This window comes from Lithobates pipiens, unplaced genomic scaffold (genome assembly GCF_037356315.1).
Source record: "Lithobates pipiens isolate NorthernLeopardFrog02 unplaced genomic scaffold, aLitPip1_a1.2 Scaffold_10, whole genome shotgun sequence".
Taxonomy (NCBI): domain Eukaryota; kingdom Metazoa; phylum Chordata; class Amphibia; order Anura; family Ranidae; genus Lithobates; species Lithobates pipiens.
Genome location: NW_027507686.1, coordinates 174,415,117 through 174,436,889, shown reverse-complemented (window position 1 = coordinate 174,436,889; position 21,773 = coordinate 174,415,117). Strand labels below are relative to the sequence as shown.

The window sequence follows — 21,773 nt, the reverse complement described above, 5'->3', positions numbered from 1 at the left end:
CAGGAAATGGCGTAGACTCCCACGGGAGTCTATGCCCGGAAGTGGGTGTAAATACCTGTTTTTGACAGCTATCTCCATCCCCCTCCCCCCTGAAAGGTGTCAATTGTGACACCGGAGGGGGGGAGGGATCCGATCAGCGGAGGTTCCACTTTAGGATGGAATCCCACTTTAAGGGGGTTTAAGTGCCCAGTGGTCAAGTGCTTAAACAGGCTGCTTGGTGCCATTACCATTGCATGTGTGCCTATATGCATGCTGGTTATTGTGCACCCTGTGCTATCACCTTTCTGGCAGTAACATTCTCAGAAAATATGAACACAATATTGACTGCAGTTACATAATGTCTGAATTCTTCCACACACAGTGAATGTATGAATACATTTCTCTAATTTGTAGGACTACAACTATGTCACTCACTGTGGCTGCTGCAGCATGTTTACTCATGGAAGATACTGTGGAAAATTCAGCCCCCGTTCACACCGCTGCGACTTGTCATGCAATTTGATAGGCCCAAAATTGCATGACAAGTCGCACCCTATTGTCAGCAATGGAACTGTTCAAAGCACACTGATTTGAAAAAAAAAGGTTCCTTCACTTTGCGGTTTTCAGGTGCGACTTGCATAGACATCTGTGCATGAAGTCGTACAGATGTCAGCCAAGTCGCACTGACCTGCAGCTTTGAAATCGTGCAACTTCAAATGAAGACGCACAATTTCAAAGTCGGATTCAGTGTGAACAGGGGCTCAAAGTATTCCATGAGGTTAAAAACTTCTGCCAACTGGCATTTTCTGAGCACAAAACACACCTTCCTAATGCTTCACTTTTCTCAAATTTTGTCCCAGTGCGGCCTGTAATGACATATTCGGCAACCCATTGCCGTTTGCTATGGAAGTGATGTTCCGTCGCTGCCATCTTGCTGCACCCCACACTCTTCCACAGTAAGGATACACTAAGAATGGAAAAAGCAGACATGTTGTTACACCCACCGGAGTTTTGCATTTTACATGTATTTATAGCAGTAAAGTCAGTTTATATAGTGAAATACAGTACTTAGAACTCTGTGTGACTAGTTAGATGTTGAATTTTAAAAGCAGAGGCACTCCTGCTCATCTCATAGGTTTACTAATCTCACAGAAGTTCGCTGCTTTTAAAAATCAACATCTAAGCAGTCAGACGGAGTTCTAATTACAGTATTTCACTATATACTGCATTTATAATTTTTTTTTAAAAAGTGAACTTATCCTGAAGGAAAGATTTTCTGAAATGCTTCAGCATCAAGCCTCTGCTTGGTATTGGCATCTGTCAGGGTTTTATTACCCACTTAATGATTTAGTGGGTCCCATTGAATTCATGAGCTAATTTTCAATGGGAGTAGTGTTCCAAGATTTTAGTTTATTGCACAGCTCCGGGGGTCTTCTTCCGTCTTCGGGGGTCTTCTCGCCGGACTCCTCCGCTATGTTCTGCTAGCTCTGTTACTATCGGAGGAGTCCAGCTTTCTTCTTCGCCGCCGCCCTCTTCTTCCGACTTCTGGGGTCTTGTCCCCCTCTTCGGTTCTTCTTGCCGGGGCACCGCGCCTTCTTCTAGCTCTTTTACAAGCAGTGGCCCGGTCTTCTGTATCTGATGTGCAAAACTACTTTCTTAGTCCGCTGGACTTTTGGGTAAAAAAAGTCCGCCGGAGCCCACACATGGGCGGATTGTCCGGCGGACTTGAGTCTGCTGGACTTTTCCACTGCATTGTTTGATCACGGCTTTAGTGTCAAAGTCAATATTGAAGAACTTGCTTACTTTGACTGCATCCAGAGAATAGCCATTCGCAACTGGATGTTCACTCAAGTTGGACAGTCCCTCTCTCACAAGGCCTAGCAGCCAACAAGGTGCTTACTCAGGAACAAGTCTCTGCCACAGACGTTGTTGTAGAACACGTAGGAAAACTAAACTTGCAGAATTAATTATTTTTTCTTTTTTGTCATTCATATATTTTGGACCTTGTGGAATTTGACTTTGGTTCTTTGGCTATTACCCCCTATTTTCATTGCCTTTTATAACATTATACTAATTTTCCACATATATACACTATACACTCCTTCATTGAGTACCGCCTGACCTTCCCTTTGGTAACTTGTTATAATTACCCAATTTGTATTTGAGTACTTTGTCGATTTAATTAGTTGGCAGTACATTTATTACATGGTCACTCTGTTTCTTTATCGTTTTTGCTGCCCCTTGCTGCCCCTGGCTTTTCTTCCCGTGTCCCACTTGGTGATATAGCTCCCTTCGGGTGGACCAGCTTGGTTCTTCACCTCCTGGTACCTGTATGGACGCTCCGGGCACCGTATTGTGGAAACAGTGCCCGTTACAGCAATTTCTGTGCCTATACCCGCCCGGTATTCCTATTCCGGAGCATTCCATCTTATTTCACTTCGCACTGTCATCGCTAACATTCGCGTCAAGCACATTATTGTGATGACGCAATGTTGGCCGCTAAGCACTCTGGGGATTGTAGGCTTAGGGGACGGAGCGGGCGGCCGCACAGAGAGTGTTTAGTCCGCACTCTGTTGGCGCCTAAATCTGGCGCCTGCGCAGGGTGCCGCTGATGTCATTCGTCGCCGACGTCTACGCTCGAGCGCCGATAGAGTGGGGGGTATACAAGACCCTCCAGCCTTGGGCTGGTTGCTGGTTCTCTGGAGACGCCGTCTTGTGTAGCACACGGAAACAAGGTTAGTTTTTAGGTTTAGGCTGACTGTGATCCACACCTTTTCAGCCTTCCCTGTTGTTGGTTTATTACATCTTCTGATTATATACATCTTTCTTTTTTGTATTACTAGGGGCTTTATCATTAAGCATGATTGTTGTACAGCCCTTGTTCAGGCTAGGTTTTTATGTTGGAGATCAACCATTGCCTTCGGCTGGTGAACACACATAGAACTCCCTATTAGGGTTCAGGTGAGCTCATTTATGGACTACTTATTTAATTCCTTTGTTTCGTTATCCTTAATTGGCCCCCTGTTTTATGGTTATGCCTTTTGGGGTTTTTCTGTACCTTTGTGTGCATCCAGGTTGCCTCACAGTGTGTCCTTTGTTATCCCAAATTTTTCCAAATTTTCTGTGTTTCTGATATGTAGTTCCCCTACATTAACCCTGCATTAGGTATGTATGAGGTACATATTTCCCCTGCATACCACATTACGTATATTTAATCCCCTTAATAACAATTGTGTTGTTCGGTCTCTCCTCTACCCCCTGCAGTCACCATTGGTGATACATAGGGCTGGATGTTTCATTCTTCCCCCCCCCCCCCCCCCCGTGAGAGCGCCTCATCAATTGCGGGCTTGTGGATAAGCCAGGGGTATGTTTTTAGTTATGAACAATGTTTCTCTATCAAGCTTAATCTCACTTTTCTTCTGCCCATTTTTAATTAGTAATATATATAATTACCTTGGCTAAGGTAAAAGGCGGTATTCAATTAATCATAATTTGTAAAATAATTGTCTGTTTATTTGTTACTATTTATAGCTATTGTTCGTCCTCCTGTGGGTCCCCTGAAGAAGCCATGGTAATGGCGAAACATGTTGGGACTCTCTTGACCAGCGATTACATTTAGACTATATCACATTGAGTAGACGACTATTTTATCGATTGTATTGTGCTGTGTTGTGTATTAATTTTGATAATACATAATTTTATGAATATATTTTTTTCAAATAAAGAATTAATGTTAAACTTGTATGCCATATATTGCACCTAATTGTTTCCCTCCTCCCTAGACTCATATTTTCTTCATAAATTTTGGGATGAGGTGCCCTATGAATTAGATTTTCTCACCGAATTTCTCCATTCCTAAACTTGTAGAACACTCTTATGATACCTGGATCTTTCAGCCAGCTTGGCGATATCCACAAGACCGGATTCTCTTGGGTACTTCAGCTCCTCTAGGCTCTTGCTAAAAAAACCAACCCGTACGTGGCCTTCTTCTGAAGAGTCCTCCCCTGGATAGTATGAAGTCACTGGGTCTCTCCCAAACCAGAGACGGCACCCAAACACCTCAGAATCCTCCTTTAGTTACCTTGCCTCGGGCTAGCCAGCCCCGAGACAACAAGATCGGGTAGACTCACACCCCAGGACATAGCCTTACTGGGGGCTGGTCAGGAAGACCAGGACCATGAAGTCAGTACATCCTTCTGGACCGGTAACCCCAAACCACATGACATCCGCATCTTAAATACCCTCTCCCAGAAAGCACAGCAAGAGCGCCACTCCCACTGGGCGGGCTCAGAGAAAGAGTAACTTAACCACTTCAATACAGGGCACTTAAACACCTTCCTGCCCAGACCAATTTTGAGCTTTCAGCGCTGTCGCACTTTGAATGACAATTGCGCGGTCATTCTACACTGTACCCAAATTCAATTTTTTCCCCACAAATAGAGCTTTCTTTTGGTGGTATTTGATCACCTCTACGGTTTTGATTTTTTGCCCTACAAATAAAAAAATACCGAAAATTTTGAAAAAAAAAAAATGTTTTTTTTTTTGTTTCAGTTTCAAAACTTTGTAAATAAGTATGTTTTCTCCTTCACTGATGGGCACTGATGGGGCTACACTGATGGGCACTGATAAGGCGGCACTGATGGGCACCAATGAAGTGGCACTGATGAGGTGGCATTGATGGACACTGATAGTTGCCGGGTGTCAGACTGACACCCTGCAACAACGATCGCCGCGATGCGCGCCCCCGGGGGCGCGCAGCGGCTCATAATCCTGAGGACGTCATATGACGTCCGGTCAGGATTATGAAACCACTTTGCCGCCGTCAATTTGTAATAGGGCGGGCAGCAAGTGGTTAAGCACCCAACCAGACAATAGTTCCATGCCTTCCAGAAGAGACAGTGCCCCCTGTGGTCAGGCTGAATATCTCATAGTCCAGTCAGACTTATGCTGAGGTCCAAATTTATACAATTGTACCCAAACCAAACTGCAGGTCAGGTGTAACCTTAAGTTTGAAAAACACATAGCGTGTGCTCTTCAGGAGCCGGTGTAACACTAGGAAGATAATGCTGGACCTTGCAGACTGGTAGATTCGTCTTTCTTAGAAATCAGCAGCTACAGTATCTTCTACTTTTGTAAAAACAAGTGAAGTTCCTCTTTAAATGCACTGTGAAAAGTGAGGTCTTCGGCATAGTTACATTTTCTGGCAGGGGCGCCTGGATCACAGAAGTGGCTTAAAAAAAAAACTTACAAGTACTTTGGTGGCTTACACAGTTCCCACATACATATTTAAACTGCATATTTATCTGATTGCTTGGAAAATTATCTAGCAGAGACACTGGGGTTGATTTACTAAAGGCATATAGACTGTGCAGTTTGCAGGTGCAATTGCTCCAGAGCTTAGTAAATGAGGTAAGGCTTGACTTTGCAAAGAGTACCCAAATCCTGTGCAAGGAAAATAAAAAAAAACAGCATTGCTTGCACATGATTGGATGATGGAAGTCAGCAGAGCTTCTGCTTATTTACTAAGCTCTGGAGCAACTTTTTACCTTTAGTAAATCAACCCCACTGTGTTAGGTCTACATGGGGATCACATGTAAAAGTTGTTTCATGATAAAGTAGACCGTGACAAATTTGCAACTCTGCTGGAACATCAGATGGCAACTGAGTAATAACAGTGCAGGTGAAGAAGTAACTGATGGGCTTCTTTACTGATATCTGTAGCTACCAGTCTGCACCCTTCGTTTAGAGATATGCCGCGTACACACGATCAGAATTCTTGTCGGAAAAAGTTCTGATGGTTTTCCCGTCGGAATTCCAACGGAATTTCGCTCAAACTGTTTCGCCTACACATGGTCACACCAAATTCCGACGGTCAATAACACAGCGACATACAACACGATCGACGGCACTATAAAAGGGAAGTTTAATGCTTCCGAGCATGCGTCAAATTGTTTCTGAGCATGCGTCGGAATTTTGCATGTCAGAATTTCATACATCTGATAGAAAGGTTTTCCGAACAGGCTCTCAATCTAAAGTTCGTTGGAGATGCCGACAGAAAAAGACAGATGGGCATACACGCGGTCAGAAAATCTGATGAAAAGCTCTCATCGGACTGTTTCCTTCGGAAATTCCAGCCGTGTGTACGCGGCAATATGCTGCGACTAGGGAGCTCAAATTCTAAAGCAGGCCATACATTATGCAATTTTCTTTCCTTCCACCAGAAGTGGAAGGAATGAAAATTGCTCAATTCCCCGATCAACACAGTCAGGCCGCGTACACACGCGGGGACTGTTCGCCCAACTTTGTCCGTCAAACAGTTTCGGCAAACAGTCCGCTCAAAATTAGCATGGACGGACATGGCCACACACGATGAACGAACAGTTTGCTGAAACCGTGCGCGATGACGTGAACGGCACGTACGACGGGACGAAAAATACGACGTCCTATACACTGCATTATAACTTTCGGCGTGTAAATCCTTTCTGAGCATGCGCGGAACTTAGTTTGACGAACAAGCCTACACACGAGGGGACTGTTCGCTGAAACAAAGTTGAAGCGGACAGTTTTTCGGAATTTCCGAAAAACCTTGTTCAGCGGACTGTTCGCTGAAACTGTCCGCTGAAAGCCCACACACGAGCGGACTGTTTGCCGAAACACTGTTCAGCGGACAAAGTTGGGCGAACAGTCCCCGCGTGTGTACGCGGCCTAAGTGTTGATGGGAGAATCCTTCCAGCAGCGCTATTGTATTCTGCAGGCGGGAAGAGCATGGATTAAAACAGGAGGAAAAAAACAAAGGGGTTTAGACAGGGCTTCAATGGGAAAACACACTTGGCGGAATAAGTACAAAAGTTTATCATATGAAAAAGTGGCATGAAAAAATAACAGCATGGCTAATTAGCCAGGAAATAATCAAAACCTTCACCAAACATACTAAAACACTGGGGGTTATTTACTAAAGGCATTGAAAGTGCACTTGAAAGTGCAGTTGCTGTAGATCCGAGAGGGAGCATTTTAGCTTGCACATGATTGGATGATAAAATCAGCAGAGCTTCCACTCATTTCAGAGCTTCCCCTCAGGCCGCGTACACACGCGGGGACTGTTCGCCCAACTTTGTCCGTCAAACAGTTTCGGCAAACAGTCCGCTCAAAATTAGCATGGACGGACATGGCCACACACGACGAACGAACAGTTTGCTGAAACCGTGCGCGATGACGTGAACGGCACGTACGACGGGACGAAAAATACGACGTCCTATACACTGCATTATAACTTTCGGCGTGTAAATCCTTTCTGAGCATGCGCGGAACTTAGTTTGACGAACAAGCCTACACACGAGGGGACTGTTCGCTGAAACAAAGTTTCAGCGGACAGTTTTTCGGAATTTCCGAAAAACCTTGTTCAGCGGACTGTTCGCTGAAACTGTCCGCTGAAAGCCCACACACGAGCGGACTGTTTGCCGAAACACTGTTCAGCGGACAAAGTTGGGCGAACAGTCCCCGCGTGTGTATGCGGCCTCAGATCTACAGCAACTGCACTTCCAAGTGAACTTGTAGTGCAGGGTGGATTTGCCTTTAATAAATCATCCCCGTTATGGCAATGTTGTCGCAATGAGATAAAACAGCCCGGGCTCACTTACACACACACAATTAATTCACATGGGGAGGGGGCAAGTCTGGATGTCACATATGGGGGGGCAAGTCTGGATGTCACATATGGTGGGGGCAAGTCTGGATGTCACATATGGAGGGGGGGGGCAAGTCTGGATGTCACATATGGGGGGCAAGTCTGGATGTCACATATGGGGGGGCAAGTCTGGATGTCACATAAGGGGGGGCAAGTCTGGATGTCACATATGGGGGGGGCAAGTCTGGATGTCACATATGGGGGGGCAAGTCTGGATGTCACATATGGGGGGGCAAGTCTGGATGTCACATATGGGGGGGCAAGTCTGTCACAGTGGGCACAAGTCTGGATGTCACATATGGGGGGGGCAAGTCTGGATGTCACATATGGGGGGCAGGCAAGATGTCACATATGGGGGGGCAGGCAAGTCTGGATGTCACATATGGGGGGCCAGTCTGGATGTCACACGGGGCAAGTCTGTCACAGTGGGGACAAGTCTGGATGTCACATATGGGGGGAGGGGGCAGGCAAGTCTGGATGTCACATATGGGGGGGGGGCAAGTCTGGATGTCGCATAGGGGGGGGCAAGTCTGGATGTCGCATATGGGGGGGGGAGTCTGGATGTCGCATATGGGGGGGCAAGTCTGGATGTCACATATGGGGGGGCAAGTCTGGATGTCACAGATGGGGGGCATGTCTGGATGTCACATATGGGGGGCAGGGCAAGTTTGGATGTCACATATGGGGGGGCAAGTCTGGATGTCACATATGGGGGGGCAAATCTGGATGTCACATGTGGGGGGGCAAGTCTGGATGTCACATGTGGGGGGGGGGCAAGTCTGGATGTCACATGTGGGGGGGCAAGTCTGGATGTCACATATGGGGGGGCAAGTCTGGATGTCACATATGGGGGGGCAAGTCTGGATGTCACATATGGGGGGGGGCAAGTCTGGATGTCACATATGGGGGGGGGAGGGTCTGGATGTCACATATGGGGGGGCAAGTCTGGATGTCACATATGGGGGGGGCAAGTCTGGATGTCACATATGGGGGGGGGGGGCAAGTCTGGATGTCACATATGGGGGAGGGGGCAAGTCTGGATGTCACATATGGGGGGCAAGTCTGGATGTCACATATGGGGGGGCAAGTCTGGATGTCACAGAGAAGGGGGGGCAAGTCTGGATGTTACAAGGGGGGGCAGGTCTGGATGTCTCACGGGGCAAGTCTGTCACGGGGGGCAGTCTTGATGTCACAAGGGGAGGCAGTCTGGATGTCACAGGGGGGGCAAGTCTGGATGTCACAGGGGGGGGGCAAGTCTGGATGTCACATATGGGGGGGGGCAAGTCTGGATGTCACATATGGGGGGGGGGGGCAAGTCTGGATGTCACATATGGGGGGGCAAGTCTGGATGTCACATATGGGGGGGCAAGTCTGGATGTCACATATGGGGGGGCAAGTCTGGATGTCACATATGGGGGGGGCAAGTCTGGATGTCGCATATGGGGGGGGGAAGTCTGGATGTCGCATATGGGGGGGGGGTCTGGATGTCGCACATGGGGGGGGGGCAAGTCTGGATGTCGCATATGGGGGGGGGGCAAGTCTGGATGTCACATATGGGGGGGAAAGTCTGGATGTCACATATGGGGGGGCAAGTCTGGATGTCACATATGGGGGGGGGCAAGTCTGGATGTCACATATGGGGGGGCAAGTCTGGATGTCACATATGGGGGGGCAAGTCTGGATGTCACATATATGGGGGGGCAAGTCTGGATGTCACATATATGGGGGGCAAGTCTGGATGTCACATATATGGGGGCGGGGCAAGTCTGGATGTCACATATGGGGGTGGGGCAAGTCTGGATGTCACATATGGGGGGGGCAAGTCTGGATGTCACATATGGGGGGGCAAGTCTGGATGTCACATATGGGGGGGGGGGCAAGTCTGGATGTCACATATGGGGGGGGCAAGTCTGGATGTCACATATGGGGGGGGCAAGTCTGGATGTCACATATGGGGGGGGGCAAGTCTGGATGTCACATATGGGGGGGGGCAAGTCTGGATGTCACATGGGGGGGAAAGTCTGTCACAGTGGGCACAAGTCTGGATGTCACAGGGGGGGCAAGTCTGGATGTCACATATGGGGGGGGGGCAAGTCTGGATGTCACATATGGGGGGGGCAAGTCTGGATGTCACATATGGGGGGGGGGCAAGTCTGGATGTCACATATGGGGGGGGCAAGTCTGGATGTCACATATGGGGGGGCAAGTCTGGATGTCGCATATGGGGGGAAAGTCTGGATGTCGCATATGGGGGGGGGGAAGTCTGGATGTCGCATATGGGGGGGGGGCAAGTCTGGATGTCGCATATGGGGGGGCAAGTCTGGATGTCACATATGGGGGGGCAAGTCTGGATGTCACATATGGGGGGACAAGTCTGGATGTCACATATGGGGGGGGCAAGTCTGGATGTCACATATGGGGGGGGGGGGCAAGTCTGGATGTCACATATGGGGGGGGGGCAAGTCTGGATGTCACATATATGGGGGGGCAAGTCTGGATGTCACATATATGGGGGGGGGGCAAGTCTGGATGTCACATATATGGGGGGGCAAGTCTGGATGTCACATATATGGGGGCGGGGCAAGTCTGGATGTCACATATATGGGGGCGGGGCAAGTCTGGATGTCACATATGGTGGAGGGGGCAAGTCTGGATGTCACATATGGGGGGGCAAGTCTGGATGTCACATATGGGGGGGGCAAGTCTGGATGTCACATATGGGGGGGGGGCAAGTCTGGATGTCACATATGGGGGGGCAAGTCTGGATGTCACATATGGGGGGGGGCAAGTCTGGATGTCACAGAGAAGGGGGGGCAAGTCTGGATGTTACAAGGGGGGGCAAGTCTGGATGTCTCACGGGGCAAGTCTGTCACGGGGGGCAGTCTTGATGTCACAAGGGGAGGCAGTCTGGATGTCACAGGGGGGGCAAGTCTGGATGTCACAGGGGGGCAAGTCTGGATGTCACATATGGGGGGGCAAGTCTGGATGTCACATATGGGGGGGTGCAAGTCTGGATGTCACATATGGGGGGGGCAAGTCTGGATGTCACATATGGGGGGGGGGCAAGTCTGGATGTCACATATGGGGGGGCAAGTCTGGATGTCACATATGGGGGGGCAAGTCTGGATGTCACATGGGGGGGCAAGTCTGTCACAGTGGGCACAAGTCTGGATGTCACAGGGGGGGCAAGTCTGGATGTCACATATGGGGGGGGGGCAAGTCTGGATGTCACATATGGGGGGGGCAAGTCTGGATGTCACATATGGGGGGGGGGCAAGTCTGGATGTCACATATGGGGGGGCAAGTCTGGATGTCACATATGGGGGGGGGCAAGTCTGGATGTCACATATGGGGGGGCAAGTCTGGATGTCACATATGGGGGGGCAAGTCTGGATGTCACATATGGGGGGGGCAAGTCTGGATGTCGCATATGGGGGGGGCAAGTCTGGATGTCGCATATGGGTGGGAAGTCTGGATGCCGCATATGGGGGGGGGAAGTCTGGATGTCGCATATGGGGGGGCAAGTCTGGATGTCACATATGGGGGGGCAAGTCTGGATGTCACAGATGGGGGGCATGTCTGGATGTCACATATGGGGGGCAGGGCAAGTTTGGATGTCACATATGGGGGGGCAAGTCTGGATGTCACATATGGGGGGGGCAAGTCTGGATGTCACATGTGGGGGGGCAAGTCTGGATGTCACATGTGGGGGGGGGGGGGGCAAGTCTGGATTTCACATATGGGGGGGGGGCAAGTCTGGATGTCACATGTGGGGGGGCAAGTCTGGATGTCACATGTGGGGGGGGGCAAGTCTGGATTTCACATGTGGGGGGGGGCAAGTCTGGATGTCACATGTGGGGGGGCAAGTCTGGATGTCACATGTGGGGGGGGGGCAAGTCTGGATGTCACATGTGGGGGGGGGCAAGTCTGGATTTCACATATGGGGGGGGGCAAGTCTGGATGTCACATATGGGGGGGCAAGTCTGGATGTCACATATGGGGGGGCAAGTCTGGATGTCACATATGGGGGGGGCAAGTCTGGATGTCACATATGGGGGGGGGCAAGTCTGGATGTCACATATATGAGGGGGGGGGCAAGTCTGGATGTCACATATGGGGGGGGCAAGTCTGGATGTCACATATGGGGGGGCAAGTCTGGATGTCACATATGGGGGGGGCAAGTCTGGATGTCACATATGGGGGGGCAAGTCTGGATGTCACATGGGGGGCAAGTCTGTCACAGTGGGCACAAGTCTGGATGTCACAGGGGGGGCAAGTCTGGATGTCACATATGGGGGGGGGCAAGTCTGGATGTCACATATGGGGGGGCAAGTCTGGATGTCACATATGGGGGGGCAAGTCTGGATGTCACATATGGGGGGGGGCAAGTCTGGATGTCACATATGGGGGGCAAGTCTGGATGTCACATATGGGGGGGCAAGTCTGGATGTCACATATGGGGGGCAGGCAAGATGTCACATATGGGGGGGCAGGCAAGTCTGGATGTCACATATGGGGGGCCAGTCTGGATGTCACACGGGGCAAGTCTGTCACAGTGGGGACAAGTCTGGATGTCACATATGGGGGGAGGGGGCAGGCAAGTCTGGATGTCACATATGGGGGGGCAAGTCTGGATGTCACATATGGGGGGGGCAAGTCTGGATGTCACATATGGGGGGGGCAAGTCTGGATGTCGCATATGGGGGGGGAGTCTGGATGTCACATATGGGGGGGGGCAAGTCTGGATGTCGCATATGGGGGGGGGGGGAGTCTGGATGTCACATATGGGGGGGGAGTCTGGATGTCACATATGGGGGGGGGCAAGTCTGGATGTCGCATATGGGGGGGGCAAGTCTGGATGTCACATATGGGGGGGCAAGTCTGGATGTCACATATGGGGGGGCAAGTCTGGATGTCACATATGGGGGGGCAAGTCTGGATGTCACATATGGGGGGGGCAAGTCTGGATGTCACATATGGGGGGGGGGCAAGTCTGGATGTCACATATGGGGGGGGCAAGTCTGGATGTCACATATATGGGGGGGCAAGTCTGGATGTCACATATGGGGGGGGGCAAGTCTGGATGTCACATATATGGGGGGGCAAGTCTGGATGTCACATATATGGGGGGGGCAAGTCTGGATGTCACATATATGGGGGGGCAAGTCTGGATGTCACATATGGGGGGGGCAAGTCTGGATGTCACTTATGGGGGGGCCGGCAAGTCTGAATGTCACATGGGGGGAAAGTCTGTCACGGGGGCAAGTCTGGAGGTCACAGAGGGGGGGCAAGTCTGGAGGTCACATGGGAGGGCAGTCTGGATGTCACGGGGGGGCCACAGGCTACACTGGCTGGGTGTCATGGGGAGGCCAAAGGCTGCATGCCACAGGAGGTACACAATGGTTGGCACAGGCTGTCTGGATGTCACAGGGAGGCACAGGCGCCCTGCATTATAAGGGGTGATGCCTATTTTCACGCCCTGCATTACTTGGGGATACCTATTTTTAGGGATGCACCAAAATTTCGACCGCCAAAACATATCGCCCAAAAATTGCCCTTTTGGCAAAAAGCCGAAAGAGATTTCCTGCCGATACTTGCACGGAAAATTGGGTGAAAAGACAGATCAACCGGGTGATCTGTCTATCAAAGTGCCCGGACAAGGGAGAGGGGCTGTATGTGACGGCGCACAGCGGGGAACACACAGCTATTGAAATGAAAGCTTTGATGTTCCCGGCGCTATAATGAAACAGGCGGTGGCTCTCTCCCTTCACTGGCTGCAATGGCGACACTGGCTGCACTACCGGGGACACAGGCTGGGACACTGGGGACACTGGCTGGCTTCATCTGATGGGCATTCTTGTATCATGTCTCCAGTCGCTGACCATCTCCTGTATAAAAATATTTTTAAAAACAGTCACTTTCGGTATCGGTGTTATTCGGTTTTCAGGATAAAGGAAGATTTATTTTCGGTATCGGTTTCGGCACCAAAAAACCCATTCGGTGCATCCTTACCTATTTTCACGGCCTGCATTACTGGAGGGGATACCTATTTTAAATGCTTTCATTACAACAAGAGGGATGCCTATTTTCATGGCCTGTGATTTTATAAGAGGGGATACAGAATTTCACGACCTGCATTAGTACTATTGTGGGAGGAAACAAACTTAACCCCCCAACTGTCATAGAGGGGAAAAAAGGAAACTGGTAGCAGTTATTATTGTCATTAGTTGGGGGTGAAATGTATTAGTGACAGGGGCTCAGTCTGGTGTTTCAGTTGGACGGGGGTCAGTCTGAGGTGTCAGTAGTTTGTTATGGGGGGTGTCAGTCTAGGGGGCGGTGATCTATCTGTCTGTGTAGCCAGCGGTTGGGGTAATTCCTAGTTTTTAGTGGTTTGGAGTAGGTAGGTTTCCTCACTCCTCAGCGTACTTATTATATTTCAGTTAAACAATTTTTTACAAACGTTGTGACCGGGTTCACACTATTGCGAATTGGATGAGGGTTTCCACCACATCCAATACGTATAGCAGGAGATTGTGACGGACTCTCTATGGAGCCGCTTCACACATCTCTGCAGTCTCCAGTGTGAATTGCACAGGAGTCCTGCGCATCTTTTGGTTTGTTTCAGGTCTGAATTCAGCCAAAATTGGACCTGAAACATTGAATGGAGACGCACCGGACTCCTGCTGTGAGCCGCTGCATCCCCCACGTGAGCCCAGCCAGTTCTAAATGGAAATTTAAATTCCTGGCCCACCCATTTTTTAGTTAACCAACGTTAGAGGTATGTTACCATGTATTCCTAAATTTGTCAGTTTCTGACTCTTCAATGTTTTTCTTTTTCAGCTTCCCCCATCTGTTTTGGCTGTCACCATGCAGATCTGCAATTTTCTCATCCGCCCGTGATTGGCCGTGTACTTTTGGAGTGAAAACATATATACCAGTTCTTTATGCAGCTCACCTTTACATTTTTCCAATCTTGTATCGTCCGTCAGCATAAATGGTTTCTACAATCAAGCTGACCTGGTCCACCCTTCCTTTCCTAATCCTAGCTATTCTTCGTTAGGGATATTGGGGTCTGTGTGAGCTTGTGTCGGGTATTTATTTACTTTTGTTTTTGTTTTCATGCCACATTTTTTGAATAAAATTCAGTTTTTTAAAAGTTTAAAAATAATATGCTTTTAACATTAATAAAATGATCAGTGCCTTTTTTGCTCATACTCTTGTCTTGTTGCTTATTTCCTTAACTTTTTGTCTTTCAGTTTGTTGTTTGTTTTTGACCTCCAGAAGGTTTTACCCTCTTTATGATCATAATATTGTTTGCTATCCAGCACTGTGCGACTTTCACACTGGGGGGCTGGGGGCGTCGGCGGTAAAGTGTTACTTTACCATTGTTTTTGCGGTGCTATTTGGCCACTAGCTGGGCGCTTTTAACCTCCGCTAGCAGCCGAAAAAGCACTTTGTCGGTTCGGAGATGCTGCCCATTGATTTCCAATGGGCAGGGGCGCTGTAGGAGCGGTGTGTATACCGCTCCTACATCGCTTCAAAGATGCGGCTAGCAGGACTTTTTTTTTTTTTTTTTACCGTTCTGCCAGTGCACTGCTCCATGGGTTAGATTAGTATGAAATAGATTGTTGAAAAGATCTGGTCTCCAACCAGAAATATCAACCAAGGAAAAGGAGCAAGGGGACAGTTGCGTGCACAGCTCGGACCTGGTGCTGCACGGGCCTGCGTGTAACAGTATTGCTCGTGGCGGGTGTTGGGCGCATGTAGTGTGGTGGGCGCATGCGCGCCGGCTGTCATCACGCATGCACTGCAGAACCCCGGCTGTCGTTGCGCATGCGCTGTAGAACCCCGGGACGCTGTGCGATGGCGACGCGGCACTGGGGTCAATCAGCAGGGTTGAGAGGCATTAATAGCGGTGCTTCACTGCTACCCTGGCACGAAGAGCTCATCCGGAGAACCCCAGGGGTCACACTGCGAGTGGTAAGTGAGCATGTTCCAGACAGGGAGTCACACCAGTATACAAAAATATCTGTACATTGATGCATTACCATGCTCTTGTTTACAAAGATGATCACTTACCCCGAGTGCCCTAAATGTGCTGGACGTTCCTCCATCTCGCACACTGATCCCATCAGTGAGGCTGAGTTCTTTATCCACCTTTTGGGTGGACAGCCTCATGTTTCTCTCCGGGTCTTAAAGAAAGCAATCTGCTTAACCTACTGGTAACTAATTAAATTATATTTATTTTCTGCTCCTGGCACCCAGGTTTCACAAGCACCTCACCAATCACTAATTGCCTCACTATTACCCTTGGGTATTCTTTCGGGAACTTAAATCCTTTTTTCAACCTTTATGCGCTGTCACATCACAGCGAGTAATACACTTCTTGAATAATTAAATGAAATTAACTTTATATATTTCCTTACATATACAATTTACATATGAGACTGGGTCTCACCTTTCAGTTTGCATTCATTTTTCACCATCTGCATCGATTCTTCACTTTTCCCATTTGTGGGATTCCTTTTTTCACTTGTTCCCCTTTTTCCGTCTCACTATCTTCAGATCTCACGTCCGTTCCATCTCCCCCCCCCCCCTTTTCTCTTTTTGCTCATCTTTTCCATTCCCTTCCCCTTCAACTAGGGGCTTATTCCAGTTCTTCCTTACAGCACATTGCTTGTTTCACTTCATCGGCACATCTATTTCTTCCAATCACATTGTTTTACCCCTGGTGATGGAGATAAATCTCACGACTGGGTGTTACCCAAGAAAAGTCTTGAGACAAGTATAAACCATGATTTAATATAAATATCTCCATATAGATCTCGGCTAGTGTCGGGCTTAATGCCTCTCCCAGTCGCCGGGGAGGATTCCCCTGGTTGCCTGAGCTGTCTCAGGGGCACGGGCGTTCGGGTAAGACCTTGTGAAGCGTTTATCTATATTGTAATTTTGTTCTCTTCCCCATTGCATCTTTTTGATCATAGGTATGCAGTAAAAGATAATATAACTGTGATTTCTATATATATTCCTGGACATATGTATTTCCTGAAAAGCGAAACTAGTCGAAATACGTCCTTCTTTATACCAGTCATTGATTATTTGTACTGCCAAATTTATTTTTATTTTTATTTTTTATATTTAAATAAATTGATATATTTTTTATGTCTGTTTTTTTTAATGTTTCCATACCCTGTAAAGCGCACCATAATAGTCCCTTTGCTCTTTTTCCTTGGTTGATATTTCTGGTTGGGGACCAGATCTTTTCAACAATCTATTTCATATATATTTATTTGGGATGAAGGTGCATGATGTAACGTTTTATTTGTAATTTAATATTATGTTGTGAGGCCACCCACAATCTACATGGGTTAGATTAGAAGGGATGGAGGCCCAGAGACATGTCCAGGGTACACAGAGGATACATGGGATAGATTAGATGGGATGGATGTCCAGGGAAAACATACTAGCTCATTATGAAATTACTTACCTTAGATCAAAGCTGTTGTGGTCCTCTTGCACCTCTGTGACCGGCGATATGTCTCCAGTAGGGATGAGCTCCGGCGTGTTCTCATATTCTACATGCCGAGCCCGCCAGGAAGTCGGCACTGCACTAATCACAGGTAGTGAGACATTTCCCAATCTCAGCAGCCGCGCATCAGGAAATGTCTCACTGCCTGTGATTAGCGCAGCGCTGCGCAGACTTCCTGGCAGGCTCTGCACGTGGAGTGTGCGAATACGCCGGAGCTCATCCTTAGTCTCCAGGAGTTATTTCAGGGTTCACGGACTCCGGCGCTGTGATTAGCCGGAGCCGTAATGATGTCACTTCCACGCGGGCACGGCTGCTGAAGAAACGCCACAAGCGCTGATGACGTTGGTGGGGTATATGGTAAATATCTCCTAAACCTTGCAGGTTTAGGAGATATTTACAGTACCTACAGGTAAGACTTATTATAGGCTCACCTGTACAAGTGGTGTAACTGGGTTTGCAGCCATTTTAATATACACGCACTTACCAGGGCAGGAGTCTGTGTGCTGTTTTCACCTGGGCCGGTACTCCGCCACTTTTTGGGCCCCTGGCACCACCATCTTGGCTGTACAAAACCGGTTTTGACTTTCTTGCCATTTCACAGCAACCTCTCTACTGCGCATGCCCTGGACAAGCTGCACTTTAAGACTGGTCCTGCAGCCTCCTGGGTCAAGTGACGGGTTGAGGGTTGGGGGGGATCTCAACTTCTGCATTTCTCATCTAGGAGGATTGTGGGAGTAGGAACCTGTCAGAAAATGGTACCCACTCCAAGAAAAAAAAGAAAATATTGGTAATAGAGGAGGAGGATGAGCGGAACTTTCACTTTTAAGTGAAGCTCTTCTTTAATTGAGGACAATCAGCATGACAATAGGAGGATATTCAGATGAATGAGCTGGGGGTCGTTGACGCATTGCAATGCTATTAATGTTAGCACCTCAGTGCCCATGCTTCAATGAACGATAGAGGATTGCAGCAATCATTTTGTGACACATCTGATTTTGGGACATTTTAGTGTGTCGGAAGCACAATGATTTCGGTGGGCTGCCTTAATGCAATGTACATTAACCGCTTAAGGACCAGCCGCTGCAGTTATAGTGCGGCTGGTTGACTCCCCTGGGTGAGCCGTCGTAGCTGTACGTCGGCCACTTTAAGAGCACTAGGGTGCGCCCGTGGCGCGATGACGGAGACAATGCTCGTGCCCTGCGGTCGCTCCCGAGCTAGACAGAACGGAGGTCTGTCACTGTAAACAGACAGATCTTCTTTCTGCCAGAGGTGAGGAGACTGATCTGTTGTTCCTACTGCTTAGGAACAATGGTCGGTCCCCTCCCCCAGGCAGGCCCATCCCTCCACAGTTATAAACTAGGACACACACTTAACCCCTTGATAGCCCCCAAAAGTGGAACTTCTGCTCATTTGTCTCATCTCCCTCTCCGGTGTAGCAATTGGCACCTTTCGGGGGGGAAGATACCAGTCTTTAACAGGTATCCTGTTCCCACTTCCAGGAATCAGGGCCGTGGGGCTCCCTCCTCTCCCTGTCGCCAGGCCAGTAGGAGAGAGGAGCGGCGCCTCGCGAATGCACAGTAGGGTTCCCGGCGTGTAGCCATAAGGCTACGCTGCCAGGTACCCTTACCCGCAATTGTGGCGGCAGCACCCGACAGCTGATGGAAACATCAGCTGCGGTGCCGACATCGCTGGACTCCAGGACAGGCAAGTGTCCTATTGTTAAAAGTCAGCAGCTGTGGTATGTGTAGCTGCTGGCTTTTCATTCTTTTTTGGGGTGGTGCAGAAAACCGCTTTAATCAATGGCTATTTTTTGCTCTGATCGCTGTGTAAATGGCAATGGTCCCAAAAAAGTGTCCAATGTCGCAGTCCCAATAAAGATGGGAGATCGCCACCATTACTAGTGAATAATAAAAATGGCATAGCTTATTATTATTTTTTTTTTTACCAAAATTTTGTAGAAGAATACATATCGGCCTAAACTGAGGAATATATTTTTTTGGGGGGGATATTTATTGTAGCAAAAAGAAAAAATATTGTGTTTTTTTTAAAAATCGTCACTCTTTTTTTGTTTATAGCACAAAAAATTAAAACCACAGAGGTGATCAAATAACACCAAAAGAAAGCTCTATTTGTGGGAAAAAAAGGACATCAATTTTGTTTGGGTACAACGTCACACAACCGTGCATTTGTCAAAGCGACGCAGTGCCATATTGCAAAAAATGGCCTGGAAGGCCTGGGAGACTCTGGAACTGGAAATGTAATTGGCCAATGGCGAAGCGCAGGTACTTCTGGAAGTTTTGATGCACGGGTATATGCAAATAAGCCAGTGTTAGTGCAATGTCACTTTCCTTAAATAGTAAATTGAATCAAAAGCATGTAGCGCTCATATATGTGATTAACTAGCAACAAGCATACAATTCTATCTCATCTCATGTGAAACACATAACATAATCAATTTGATTATAGGGTTGTAGGTTTTGTTAGCGCAGTGGTGATACACAGTGTATGTGCAAATAAGCATCGGACAAATCGACCAAGAGCATCCAGTCTTCTGCTCCTATTGCTAGTAAAATGCATTGCAGACTCTCCATCTTGAAAGATTCTACCAGAATTGTTTGATTGAGATTCTTTAAATCTAGCATCGGCCTCAAATCTCCTGTCTTTTTTGTGACTAGGAAAAGAGGAGAATAAAACCCCACACCTCTCTGCTCTCATGGAATTTCTATAATCGCCTGCTTCTGTAGTAGCTCTATGATATATCTGACCAGAAGTTTGCGTTTTAGGTGCAAGGATGGTAGCCTGGTAAATCTGTAGTGTTTTTTGGGTGGTCTTTGTTTGAACTTCCATTTGTGGCCGTCTTGGATGGTGGAGATCGTCCAGTGGTCTTGTATATGGTTCATGCATAGATGAACAAATAGCCTCAGCCTCAACTACTATTGTTGGCTGGGTGAGCGTGGCATCAAAAAACTTCGGTTGGTCCCCTGGGGTAGTCCCCTTTGTCTTCTGAACCCTTACGAAAGACAGCTGCGTGTTCGGCCAATTCCGCTTGAACTCCTTCCCTGGTTTATAAGCTCTTGCATCCCGATATCTTTCAGGCAGGTGGCATCTGAAAGATGGGTTCCTTTGCTGGTTGGACCTTTTATCTGACGGGATAAGTCCCGACTTTCCTCCCATGAGTTTCGATATTGCCGAATCCAGTTTGGGGCCAAACAGGTTGGTACCGTCGTAGGGAATCTTACACCAACTGGACTTAGAGGTCATACCCGCGACCCAGGGTTTGAGCCACAGTGCCCACGAGAAGTCACAGAGGCCAACATTGCTCTTGCTGAAGATCTTATTATATCCACTGCAGCTTCTGCCATGAAATACCCGGCTAGGCTGAGTTCCTGCAGAGCAGATATAACTCTTTCTTGGTCTGCTGCTTCCAGGAGTAACTTCTCCACATTGGAAGTCCAGCATGAGATGTCTCTGCCGACCGCTGCCAGAGTAACCGCTGGCCTGCAAGCCCCCCCTGCTGCTGAATACTCCTTTTTAAGGTCAAGATCGATTTTGCAGTCCATCACATCTCTGAAAGTCACGGCGCCTTCTATTGGCAAGGTAACATGACGCGCCAATCGCATTAGCGAGGAATCCACCACCGGAGCCAGAATAAAGGGATTCACCGTTGGTTCTTTAAGTGGATAGAGTTTGCTCAACCTATTGTTTAGGCCTGTTTTTTTTGTCCAGTTTTTGCCACTCGTCCTTTATCAGTAGTTCAAGCTCCTCAATGAAAGGAAATGTTTCAGGGTCTTTCTTTAGGTTAGGAAAATATTTTCTTCATTTAGCTGGAGATTCCTTTTCCTCCTCCCATCCTATTACCTCCTTCACTGACTTTGCAAAGGGGTCTATTAGTGCAAATTCAAATGCAGCTGGTGGTAACACTTCATCGTCCTCCAGAGAATCCTCTTGTTCTTGATGGGTGTAGGACGTACAGGCTGAATTAGAAGTTCCGATCGGTTCATAGGCTGCTACCTGCATGATTGATTCTTTCACCGATTCTTTTATTATGTTAGATGCCTCCCTTGCGTCGGATTCTTTATCACGAGTTGCATCCTCTAGGCAGACTTGGCACACCAATTTATTTGGTATAGCTTGTGCCCCGCAAACCCAACAAGCATTAGGCGCAGGATGCGTGTGCCCTCCATCACGATGTCGGTGGGAATAAGATGAGCTTCTGTGATGGTGGGAGGATCTTGAACGGTTTCTCTGGGAACGAGAGTGCCTTGAGGGGGGACGCTCTTTTCTATTAGAGTGTGATGAACCTGAAGATTTGCCAGAACTGCCAGAAAATAAAAAGTGGCATTAGTGGCGATGCTCTCTTTTCTCCTCTTCTTATTTACCGATTCTGATGCCCCCTTACCACGTGGTTCGCGGATGGTCTACTACAGCAGTGATCTCCATAGAGAAAGTAAAAGTGTACCTGTGAGAAAAGGTTCTCTTAGAAAAAAAACAGTAGCAGAGTATGAGCAGCAGGTGCTGGGATAGGAGAAATAGTAATCAATTGCTTACCAGGGACCAGGCGGACAGCGCTCAGCAAGTCAG

The 21,773-nt window shown here is 48.4% G+C and overlaps 1 pseudogene; it reads right to left on the bottom strand.

The window, feature by feature from the left end:
• The window catches only part of LOC143925905 (embryonic protein UVS.2-like), a 68,085-nt pseudogene extending 47,632 nt beyond the window's left edge, over window positions 1-20,453 (bottom strand).
• Window positions 20,454-21,773: the final 1,320 nt, after the last annotated feature.